This window comes from Epinephelus moara, chromosome 3 (genome assembly GCF_006386435.1).
Source record: "Epinephelus moara isolate mb chromosome 3, YSFRI_EMoa_1.0, whole genome shotgun sequence".
In the NCBI taxonomy this organism is placed as follows: domain Eukaryota; kingdom Metazoa; phylum Chordata; class Actinopteri; order Perciformes; family Serranidae; genus Epinephelus; species Epinephelus moara.
Genome location: NC_065508.1, coordinates 41,529,659 through 41,542,123, shown reverse-complemented (window position 1 = coordinate 41,542,123; position 12,465 = coordinate 41,529,659). Strand labels below are relative to the sequence as shown.

Sequence of the window (12,465 nt, the reverse complement as noted above, 5' to 3'; positions counted from 1 at the left end):
GTGGCCAGAGCCTGGCGGCGAACTTTGATGTTTCGCCGTGATGATAAACGTTGCTGTAACTTGACTCCACGTGGGAATATCTTGCCAAAACTTCACACATATGATGACAGTCCAGCCCTGAACACATCTACAGAGGAATTTTGAATCACTGCCATAGCGCCACCTTCTGGCAACATAAAGCTACTTTATACAGTCTTTGATGTCCCGCTTCTAGCAGGTTAATCAGACCCACCTCAAACTTGCTGGTCTAAGTCCGTAGACCTTGATGATGCTTAAAAATGAAGCTTTTTATTCTTCATCAAACGCTGTCACCGTGGCGCCGCCTTGTTCGCCATCAAACATGATGTTGTTTTGAAGGGACAAGGGATGCTTGAAAACTCACCAAACGTGGCATACACATCACAGGTTACAAGTCCTGTTGTCTGATGTGATTTTTGTGCTTTGATGCACCAAGACGGCTCAACAGTGCCCCCTAGAATATTTCAATTAAGCAGCCCCCAAAGCTGCTTTGACCTGCATGTATGAAACTTGGTAGACACCTGTAACACTCTATTACGTACAAAAAAGTCTCTTGGAGCCATGCTCCAAACCCAACAGCTCTATTACGTACAAAAAAGTCTCTTGGAGCCATGCTCCAAACCCAACAGGAAGTCCGCCATTTTCAATTTACTTGTGCCACTTTTGTGCGTTTTTGCCCATTTCCAGGGCTTGTAAATTAACGAACTTGTCCTACAGATTTAATCAGATTGGCTCCAAACTTGGTGTATGTAAGCGTGACTACGTTGTGCCAAAAGTTATCACAGGATTTGCCCAATGTTGAATGGTGCGCCCGCTGCCGAGCGTTGAATCTTGAGGTCTCGCCATGAAAAACGAAATTGCTGTAGCTTTGGCATAAATGGTCCAATCTCCACCAAACTTCACATGATTCATATTAGCCCCGCCCTGAACAAATTCTCATTACCATATTTCCTGATAATCATAGCGCCACCTAGTGTCGAAAGGAAGTACTTCTTATGAGACACTTATCTTTGGATTGGCCTGAAATTTCAATGCTGTGGTCTATATTTGATGTACACAAACGTGACACATTATTAGTGTCTAGGTGTGCTGCAGAGGGTTTAATTTTGATGTCTCGCCATGAAACAGGAAATTGCTATAAAATTGGAGTAAATGGTCCATTGTCCACCAAACTTGACATGATTCATATTTGTCCTACCCTGAACACATTTATATGACAATATTCCGTGATAGTCATAGCGCCACGTAGTGGTGAAAGGAAGTACTTCTTACCAGACACTTATCTTTGGATTAACCTGAAATTTCAGTGCTGTGGTGTGTATTTGATGTACACAAACATGACATATCATTAGTGTCTATGCGTGCTGCAGAGGGTTTACTTTTGATGTCTCGCCATGAAACAGGAAATTGCTATAAATTTGGAGGAAATGGTCCGTTGTCCACCAAACTTCACATGATTCATATTAGTCTCGTCCTGAACACATTTTCATTACCATATTGCCTGATACTCATAGACCCACCTAGTGGCAACAGGAAGTAGGTCTCATCAAACACTTATCTTTCGATTTATCTGAAAGTTACATGCTGTGGTGTATATTTGATGTACAAAAACATGATTTATAATTTGTGCTCTCTCCAACTCCCTCTAGTGGAAAGAGGAAGTGACACAAAATGTGAAATATGTCATTCCAGCACTGTATCAAATATATGCGGAGTCACTCCTGCATGCGATATCTAACTTTGACAGAAATGAACTGACGCGTCAGAAGGCGTCCTGCCAGCTCCCCCGAGTTGCGTGAAGGTGCGAGGGCCCGTTCATCGCTGCTTGCAGCTTTAATTATTATTATTATTTATTTATTTATTTTTTATTCCGCCAAATGAATTGGACCTTTCAGGGATTAAACGTGCGTGAAAACTGATGAAACTTTGCACACTTCTCATAACTGTGTGAAGATTTGATATTTCAAGGGTCGCATGCTCGGGTTCCAAAAAATGGCTCAGTAGCGCCCCCTACAAAAGTTTGAGGAAACAGCCCCTGAACCCAGTTTAACCTACGTGTATGAAACTCAGCAGGCTTATGTAACGCCCCAGGACCTACAAAAAAGCCTCTTGGAGTCATGATGTAAACCCAACAGGAAGTCGGCCATTTTGAATTTACTGTGCAATTTTGGTGTATTTTTGTCCATTTCCAGGGGTCATAAATGAACGAACTAGTCCTAGAGATTTCATCCAATCGACTTCAAACCGTGATCTGTCCCACCCCAAGACCTTGAAGATGAAAAGTTATCAAAAGCTTGAGTTTTCGTCAATGCGTGTGACCGTGGGATGGCGTCAAAGTTAGGGGTCTCGCCACTGAACAGGAAGTAGTTTATAACTCCAGCATACATGGTCCAATCTTGCCCAAACTTCACAGGATTGATGACAGTCCCGCCCTGAACACATCTACATGGCAATAATTAGAGATAAACATAGCACCCCCTACTGCCAACGGGAAATGTCATGTTTTAGACTTTAATGTACATCTCCTACAGAATTGAGCAGATCCACCTCAAACTTGGTCAAAAAAGTCATAAGACGATGATGACGCTTTATTGTGGAAACTGTGAGTTCTCGTCGAAGGGCGTGGCCATGGCCTGGCGGCGAACTTTCATGTTTTGCCATGATGATAAACGTTGCTGTAACTTGACTCCACGTGGGATATCTTGCCAAAACTTCACACATATGATGACAGTCCAGCCCTGAACACATCTACAGAGGAATCTTGAATCACTGCCATAGCGCCACCTACTAGCAACAGAAAGCTACTTTATACATTCTTTGATGTTCCTCTTCTGGCAGGTTAATCAGACCCACCTCAAACTTGCTGGTCTAAGTCCTTAGACCTTGATGATGCTTAAAAATGAAGCTTTTTAGTTTTCATCAAACGCTGTCACCCTGGCGCCGCCTTGTTCGCCATCAAACATGATGTTGTTTTGAAGGGACAAGGGATGCTTGAAAACTCACCAAACGTGGCATACACATCACAGGTCTCAAGTCCCGTTGTCTGATGTGATTGTTGTGCTTTGATGCACCAAGATGGCTCAACAGCGCCCCCTAGAATATTTCAATTAAGCAGCCCCCAAAGCTGGTTTGACCTGCATGTATTAAACTTGGTAGTCATTGGTCACATTCTATTACGTACAAAAAAGCCTCTTGGAGCCATGCTCCAAACCCAACAGGAAGTCCACCATTTTGAATTTACTTGTGCCACTTTTGTGCATTTTTGCCCATTTCCAGGGCTTGTAAATTAACAAACTTGTCCTACAGATTTAATCAGATTGGCTCCAAACTTGGTGTATGTAAGCATGACTATGTTGTGACCAAAAGTTATCACAGGATTTGCCCAATGTTGAATGGCGTGCCTGCTGCTGAGCGTTGAATCTTGAGGTCTCGCCATGAAAAACGAAATTGCTGTAGCTTTGGCATAAATGGTCCTATCTCCACCAAACTTCACATGATTCATATTAGTCCCGCTCTGAACACATTCTCATTACCATATTTCCTTATAATCATAGCGCCACCTATTGTCGAAAGGAAGTACTTCTTATCAGACACTTATCTTTGGATTAACCTGAAATTTCAATTCTGTGGTCTGTATTTGATGTTCACAAACATGACATATCATTAGTGTCTATGTGTGCTGCAGAGGGTTTAATTTTGATGTCTCGCCATGAAACAGGAAATTGCTATAAATTTGGATTAAATGGTCCGTTGTCCACCAAACTTGACATGATTCATATTTGTCGCACCCTGAACACATTTATATGACAATATTCCGTGATAGTCATAGCGCCACCTAGTGGTGAAAGGAAGTACTTCTTACCAGACACTTATCTTTGGATTCACCTGAAATTTCAGTGCTGTGGTCTATATTTGATGTACACAAACGTGTCATATCATTAGTGTCTATGCGCGCTGCAGAGGGTTTACTTTTGATGTCTCGCCATGAAACAGGAAATTGCTATAAATTTGGAGGAAATGGTCCGTTGTCCACCAAACTTGACATAATTCATATTTGTCCCACCCTGAACACATTTATATGACAATATTCCGTGATAGTCATAGCTCCACCTAGTGGTGAAAGGAAGTACTTCTTACCAGACACTTATCTTTGGATTCACCTGAAATTTCAGTGCTGTGGTGTGTATTTGATGTACACAAACATGACATATCATTAGTGTCTATGCGTGCTGCAGAGGGTTTAATTTTGATGTCTCGCCATGAAACAGGAAATTGCTATATTTTTGTCGTAAATGTTCTGATCTCCATCAAACTTCAGATGATTCATATTAGTCCTACCCTGAAAAGATTTATATGACCATATTTCCTGATACTCATAGTGCTACCTAGTGGTTACAGGAAGTATGTCTCAAACACTTATCATTTGATTTATCTGAAAGTTAAATGCTGTGGTGTATATTTGATGTATAAAAACATGATGTATAATTAGTGTGCTCTCCAACTCCCTCTAGTGGAAAGAGGAAGTGATACAAAATGTGAAAAATGTCATTCCAGCACTGTAGCAGGGATATGCCAAGTCACTCCTGCATGCGATGTCTAACGTTGACAGAAATGAATTGACACATCAGAAGACGTCCTGCCAGCCCCCCCGAGTTGCGTGAAGGTGTGAGGGCCCGTTCATCGCTGCTTGCAGCTTTAAATATTATCATTATTATTATTATTCCGGCATTTCGTATCCAATTTCGCCCCTTTCCCAAATTTCAAAATGCTTCTAACTTTCCACATTCGTCCAGCCGGATCCGAAATTCTATATTTTTGGGCGGTTGTACATGGTCGACGCGAAATGCCAAAATAGCGCCCCCTACAAATTTTCAAAAAACCCTCCCCTTGGGGTTAGTTTGTCGTAGGCAAACGAAATTTGCCACGCACATGTATCATACTGAGATGCACAAAAAAGTCTCCTGACGTCATGGTAAAATCCCAACAGGAAGTCGGCCATTTTGTTTTGAATTTTTTCATTATGGCGATTTCCACAAGTTAAATTTGAACGAACTCCTCCTTGGGATTTCGTCCGATCAATTTCAAATTGGCTACAGATCATCCTGAGAACATGCTGATCAAAAGTTATTAAAAGCTTTTCTCTATGTTAAGGGGTGTGGCCGCTAGGGCATGACAAATTTTGGCGACTTTTCGTTTTCTTGCCATCGAATTTTGAACGGCTTTCCCGCCCACATACTTGATCTCAGCAGCTTCAACACTTGCTGGACATGATGATGGCTCCGCCCCAAATGCCCGGATATGTTTATATCTCACCTTACTCATAGCGCCCCCTGGTGGTAACAGGAAGTGACCAGTTTTTACTTTAACATGCACTAATGCCACAAACTTGACCGCGTCAACTTCATTCCACTTCTAATGCATGCAGAAGAAGTTGGTGAAGCTACCTTATGAACGCTGTGAAGCTACGTCTAATGGTGTCCATGTGGCAGCGTGGCGACTATCGATCCCTCGCCACTAAATATGTTTGGCATTTTGACGGCTTCAGCAACCTCATATCCTCATGAAAATTGATACACAGGTCAAGAATGGCGAGCTCTTACATCTGATAGGGGCATCGCCCATGGGAGGGACAAAATGCCTCTATAGCGCCCCCTTGAAATTTTCAAAAACCCCTCCCCATAGGGGTTTTTTTGGAGTAGGAACATGAAAATTGGTACACGTGTATGTTGTCCAGACACACATAAAAGTCTCTGGCACCAATGTCTACTCCAAACAGGAAGTCGGCCATTTTGATTTTGACTTCTCATTTTGGCATGATTTCCACATGTTGTATTTTAACGAACTAGTCCTAGGAATTTCATCCAATCGACTTCAAATTTTTTACAGATCATCCAGAGACCATGCTGATCAAAAGTTGTGCTCTGCATGTCTGCAGGTCAAAGGGTGCGGCTGCTATGGCACTGCCATTTTGATCCATCTTCATGCATATTCAAGCAGCTCTCTCTCCCACATAATTCATACAATCTGCTTCAAAATTTCTGTACATGATAAAAGCCCCGCCCTCAACGCCTCCATATGCTCGTAGGCAATCTTGCTCATGCCGCCCCCTTGTGGAAACAGGAAATGCCCTTTTAGACATTAACATTGTCCGATTTGCTCGAAACTTCACGTATGATGACGGTCCACCCCTGAATGCACCTGCCCACATCTGGTTACGCTCGTAGCGACACCTGGTGGATGAACGAAAGATTGTGTTTTTTTGCTCCTGCCAGGTTTTTTCTCCCTTCTCGTTTAGCGCCACAGCCCCCGAATGCCTCAGGCCCCCGTGGTTGCATGGGGGAGTGAGGGCCCAATCACAGCTGCTTGCAGCTTTAATTCTTATTTTCATTCATATTAAAATGATTACGGTGTGATTTTAGCAGGGATCTGTATCAAACAAAGATATTTTTTGAAGTCTGTATAATGATTTGTAGGCAGGACATCTCTGTGGCACAACAATATTAAATTTAAGTGGTACCTTGACACACAATTCAAGCCAAGTCAACTCAATTTTATATATATCTTTAATTAGACCCAACAGTTCCTCATGAGCAAGCTCCTTGGCAATGATGGCAAGGAAAAAAAACCCTTTCTCCTTTTATGATTATTGAGCCATCCTGCGATTTGAAAATTGCAGTAGACCACATTGTGATTAAATTGCAATTGCGATTAATTGTGCAGGTCATGCATGATTTCTCAGTTACTTCTTACAAAAATGTGCAAAGCATGTATTTTCACTTAAGTATCCTGAATAAATCAACATCAAATCGCAAATCTAATCAAAACTTATGAATTTAAATAGAACCATGAAATCATTATCACTATCATTATCAGACACAGAGGGTGGGACAAAGTGGTGATATTTGAACAGCCTGCACTAGTAAATAGACTGGGAGATTCATACCTACTGCCCACAGGTTTGCAGCCCAAAAACACCCCCCACACAGCAAAATGAGAAGAGATACAGGTAGAGTCTCAGCAGATAAGACACCAACACACTTGTAGTGATTCATAACTGTTTTGTTGTACATCTTTTTTTTTCTTTTTTTTTTAAAGTAAAATGCTATACTTGAACTTACCTTGATTTTTTTCGTTGATTTGTTTTCTGTTTTGGAGAAAGTTCTCCTCTCCTTCTCTTTTTGATCTCTGAATTTCATAAACTGAGCTAATGCAGCACATCCATCACTCACTGACACAGAGAGAGAGACAGAGAGAGGGAGAGAGAGACTGATCAAAGGGTCCGTTTATGGGTATAGGTGTTGTCACTATGTTGGCTGACAGAAAAAAATCACATTACTGTGCCTAAATTAAATGAATTAAAAACAGCTCAGAAAAATGATGTTATCGTTTGGCACAAGATGAGAGGGGCCAGGAACAGGGTCGGTTGAAGCGACCTCCATGATAAATGTGACATCCCTGCCGCAGGAGATGCAAAATTTTTGCTTTGCCTCCAACTTAAACCCCCAGAAAGGGCAATACATTTTGTTCTGAAAAAGACAAATGGGCTTAAGTTACCATAGTACATTGTCTCCTGCTAACCATTGTCTCATGCTACCCATTCTTTCTTTACATAAAAGATCGAGAGGGACCCAGCTGCAGACAGATGGCGGACAAGGGTGCCGCCATATATCCAATCCATACCGGAAGTCCTAACTGGAAGTTGGTCTGTGTATTATTCGCCGAAGAGGAAGAAGACCACGGAGAAGACGAAGAGAAGAATGCGAACAATACACGCATGACTAGAGAAAGAAAAGAAAGAAAGAACGGTAAGGGAATGAGGCTTTTAATTATTAGAATTAGACAACTTTATTGTCATTGTACAATGAAATTCTGTTTGGCACTTAGCACTAGCAATACTAGCTAGTAGCTAGCACTAGCATAGAGTACCAAGCCGCTGCGTTTATATGCGCCGTCATCTTCATTATATTTTAACACCTGTGTTATGTTCTCTAAGGTCCGTAATGTACTTGCTGCTTGATCGAACGTACACGTACACAACACGGTGTGCCTGTGCACCGACACGGTGCATTGTGTACGCACCACTGTGCAGCCAAAATGCACAATACTGGCGGTCACCACTTGGGGCAGACAACAGAAATATCACGAAATCGTGAAGAATCTCATGAGAAGAAGAAGAAGGATCTGGTCTGATCATCCGGTCGTGTCACTGTGTGCATTCACACCAGCGCCTCTGGCAGTTATACGAATATTGCATTTCACGCACGCATCGCGGTACCTCGCGTTGAGATGTGCGTTCGACGTGTCAAACGAATACAGATCACGTGTGGCAGCCATGATGCGTTTGCATTGTTTGCAGCAAGTATATTACAGCCCTAAGATGTAATGTATCAAATCATTAGGGGGACGTCTATGTGGGGGATCTCGGCATGCACAAAAAATACTACCACCGGAAGGTGGGTTTAGCTACATTTGTTGTGTAAAAACGAGGGCATGATTGGTATTAACTTAACGTTAGCTGCTCAAGGTCTGTTGTGCTCCCTTTCATCAATGTCTGTTGTAACAGTGTTAATGTTGGTCAGAGACTATTACTACCCTTGCTTGATGTGTTGGTTAATTTAGATGTGAGTTTGCAGTGGGGTTAATATGTGTTCCTCTGCCTTTTGGTGTGTTGTGGTGCAAAACATCTGTGCACACACTCACTGCACACAAGCCATTTTTTTCCAATTTTTGGTTCGCCTGGTCTCCTTCTGTATTAATGCTTGTATAAATGAAAAATTGAATTTCCCCTCGGGGATTAATAAAGTATATAAAATTAAATTAAATTATGACCTCAACCCTGTACTACTCAATCAAGTTCTATACATCTTTTTTTCCGGAGATATTCTAAAATTAATAACGACAGTCGTCTCATGTGGTATACGACATGAGTGACCCTCGAGGGTTTACCGGGTCAGATAAATAACGTATACATAGCCCCGGGTGTCTGCAAAAAATACATTTGTATTATGTTTTAGTAATGCATCAGAGCACTTAATACACATACACATGTGAATACATAAATAGCTGTAGTGCCTCCTCCACCATGAGTCCTTTAGATTGGTAGAATATGGTTGATGTTCAGTATGTTTTCCAGATATCAATGTTGATTGACTTTTTTCAGATGCACCCCTCTATTTTGAGTGACGAAGCCAGTCTGGGGCACACGACCCTTTCACCATCCGAGTTTGGGTGTCCTCTCTGCCCCAAATTTAAAACCAAAAATGAGAGCGCGATCCAGAGGCACCTGAAAAAACATACGGAAAATGCAGTTCATTTCCATGGTATGTTGATGAGAAGTATCTGTTTGAGATCATGTACTTCAGCATGTAACAGTTATGTTTAATGATATTTGTTTGGGACAAAACAAGACATTTTAGGCTGCATCTTGGGATTTGGCAAACAGTGGTTGACATTTTATACCATTTTCTTACATTTTATAGACCAAACAATTAAATTATTTTACTGTTTTTCCATTTTTTTCTTTGTTTTTTTTTTTTCTACTTTTGAGATTGATATGGATATCTGGAATACAAACTTTTTCCACAAAAAAGAGAACTCCAAGTAGTGTAATATTGTGTTTACATGTATTCTTGAAATATAATAGAATAGATCTGACAATATGACAATCTAATTATTACATTCATTTAAAAGTTAAATAGTTACAATTAACCATACTGATGTAAGAGTAAGTATGACATTTGTTGTGTCCATGGTTTTCAGTTGTTTTGAATGACCTGATAGTAATCTGCATGTTGCAACTGTAACCCAATAAATTAAAGTGCTCGCCTTATTTAATCTTTGTTAAAAATGAAACCAACTAAAATTCATGTGTTTGCTGATTTTCTGCAATTTTTGTAGGTTTAACTTGTTGGGGTCAATGTTATTCCAAACAAAACATGATTGTATTTAAAATAATTGTTAAAATGGTCCATGCATGAAGTATAATTCATGTGCATTGTTCACGTTGTATAATGAAAAATCCCACTTTTGGGGGTATTTCCTATTTCATTGTCATAAGACGTGTAATGCAATTCAGCGCGTCAAAGCGTCCGCTTGTTCCTTTATCCAACTTGTACAATGACAATTGAAAAAGGAAGTCGAGAGCCGGAAACAGCCTTCAAAGTAAAAGTTGTGCGTTGTTTTGAAGCGTGTTGGCTGCAGCGGTCAATTTAAGGAGAGCGAAACGAAATAAATTCAACTAACAACAAATAGCCTAAATAATTAACATCATTCATAACTGTTATACAGTGATATTTCTGCCACTTTGTCACAACTGAGAGAGATGATCACCGGGGATTTTCAAAGTAAACACACCGTGTTTGAGACGCACTGCCGTTTGCAGTCATGAAGTAAGTCAAACTTTGTTGTTGTTGATCTTATCCACTAAACATCTCCAACCCAACACTGTTTAAATTGTTGACCTGCCAGCAGTGTAGCTAACTGCTAGCTACAGAAGATAACCAACGCTAAAAATGCTAATTTGTTTAAAGGTAAACTAGCTAGCTGTTGTAGCTAATAAACAGCCGTTGTATGGATAACCTTAACTTACTCGTTTGTTATTATCGGCTGTTTTGCACCTCATTTGAACATTTGATCATAAGTCTGTGTGAAATGTCTACATTTATGGTAGACCTTACTGGTCATGTACGTAAGGACATAAGAGTGTTTTGATATACATTTTTGATTTATTAAACTCTAGTGTGGTCTGTGTTCACAAATGTGTATATTACCAGCAGTGTTTGTGCATGCAGAGTGCAAAATAAAGAAACGTTCTAAATAATATAATAAATGTCATGTTTCCCTATAATTCTGCATATAACCCTGCACAATGTACAGCTCTGTCAAACAGATCTGTCATATTTTTCACATTAACAATGCACAATTGTACAGCTCTGTCACCCATGGTAAAACAATAATATTCTGCATATTCTGTATATACTACACACACTGTTTCTTATTGTAAATTGTTTTTTCCTGTTTATCACCAGGGCAGGAGAGATATACATGTGTCTGGTTTTACGTTTGCGGTAAGCGAGTGGTGTCATTTTCCCCACTCAGCGACACACCCGCTGAGGATAAAACTCTGGTTATTGGCAGCTCTGTTCTGAGGAACGTGAAGTTAGCAACACCAGCGGCCATAGTCAAATGTATCCCTGGGGCCAGAGCGGGCGACATTGAGTCAAATTTAAAACTGCTGGCTGAAGCTAAACGTAGATTCAGTAACATTGTTATTCACGTCGGCGGCAATGACACCCGGTTACGCCAGTCGGAGGTCACTAAAATTAATGTTGCCTCGGTGTGTGAATATGCAAAAACGATGTCGGACTCCGTAGTTTTCTCTGGACCCCTCCCAAATCTGACCACTGATGACATGTTTAGCCGCATGTCATCATTTAATCGCTGGCTGTCCAGGTGGTGTCCAGCAAACAGCGTGGGTTTCGTTAATAATTGGCAAACTTTCTAGGGAAAACCTGGTCTTATTAGGAGAGACGGCATTCATCCCACTTTGAATGGAGCTGCTCTCATTTCTAGGAAACTGGCAAATTCTATTAGTAATTCAAATCCCTGACAACCCAGAGTTGAGATCAGGACTCAGAGTTGTAGTCCTATACGCTTCTCTGAGCTTCTAGTGCAATTACCCACCCATAGTTTTCATAGTTTTATACAAACGGTGTTATGTCCCCCGACCACCTAAATTATCTAAATCTAAAATTAAACAAAGAGGAGTTGTGCATAACAACCTCATAAAAATTAAAACCTCTTCTGTGACAGAAAGACAAAACAGGAGAATTAAATGCGGACTGTTAAATATCAGGTCTCTAGCATATAAAGCAGTGTTACTAAACAAATTAATTTCAGATAATCATATTGATTTACTCAGTCTCACTGAAACCTGGCTGTGTCCAGATGAATATGTTAGTCTAAATGAATCCACTCCTCCCAGTCATAATAATACCCACATTCCTCGAGGCAGTGGCCGAGGAGGGAGAGTTGCAGCCATTTTTAACTCTAGTCTGTTAATCAACCCTAAACCTAAACTAGATTATAATTCATTTGAAAGCCTCGTTCTTAGTCTTTTACATCCGACCTGGAAAACCTCACAGCCACTTTTATTTGTTATAGTGTACCGTGCTCCTGGCCCGTATTCCGAATTTGTTTCTGAATTCTCAGAGTTTTTATCCAGTTAAGTTCTTAAATCAAATAAAGTTATTATTGTAGGCGATTTTAACATTCATGTCGACGTTGATAATGACTCCCTGGCTACCGCGTTTATCTCATTATTAGACTCCATTGACTAGGGTCAGGGTGTACATGAACCCACTCACTGTTTTAACCATACACTCGATCTAGTTCTGACGTATGGAATTAAAATTGATAACCTAACAGTCTTTCCACAGAATCCCTCGC

The 12,465-nt window shown here is 40.7% G+C and overlaps 1 protein-coding gene across 4 annotated transcripts in view; it reads left to right on the top strand.

The window, feature by feature from the left end:
* The window catches only part of acer3 (alkaline ceramidase 3), a 123,732-nt gene that overhangs the window by 96,015 nt on the left and 15,252 nt on the right, over positions 1-12,465 (top strand). For 3 of the 4 annotated variants that reach the window (XR_007569359.1, XR_007569358.1, XR_007569354.1), the window contains 2 exons: positions 7,635-7,823; positions 9,179-9,338. The gene's annotated coding sequence lies outside the window, so the exon portion shown is untranslated. The remainder of the gene's footprint in view (positions 1-7,634; positions 7,824-9,178; positions 9,339-12,465) is intronic. The other variant, XR_007569357.1, reaches the window with a different exon arrangement.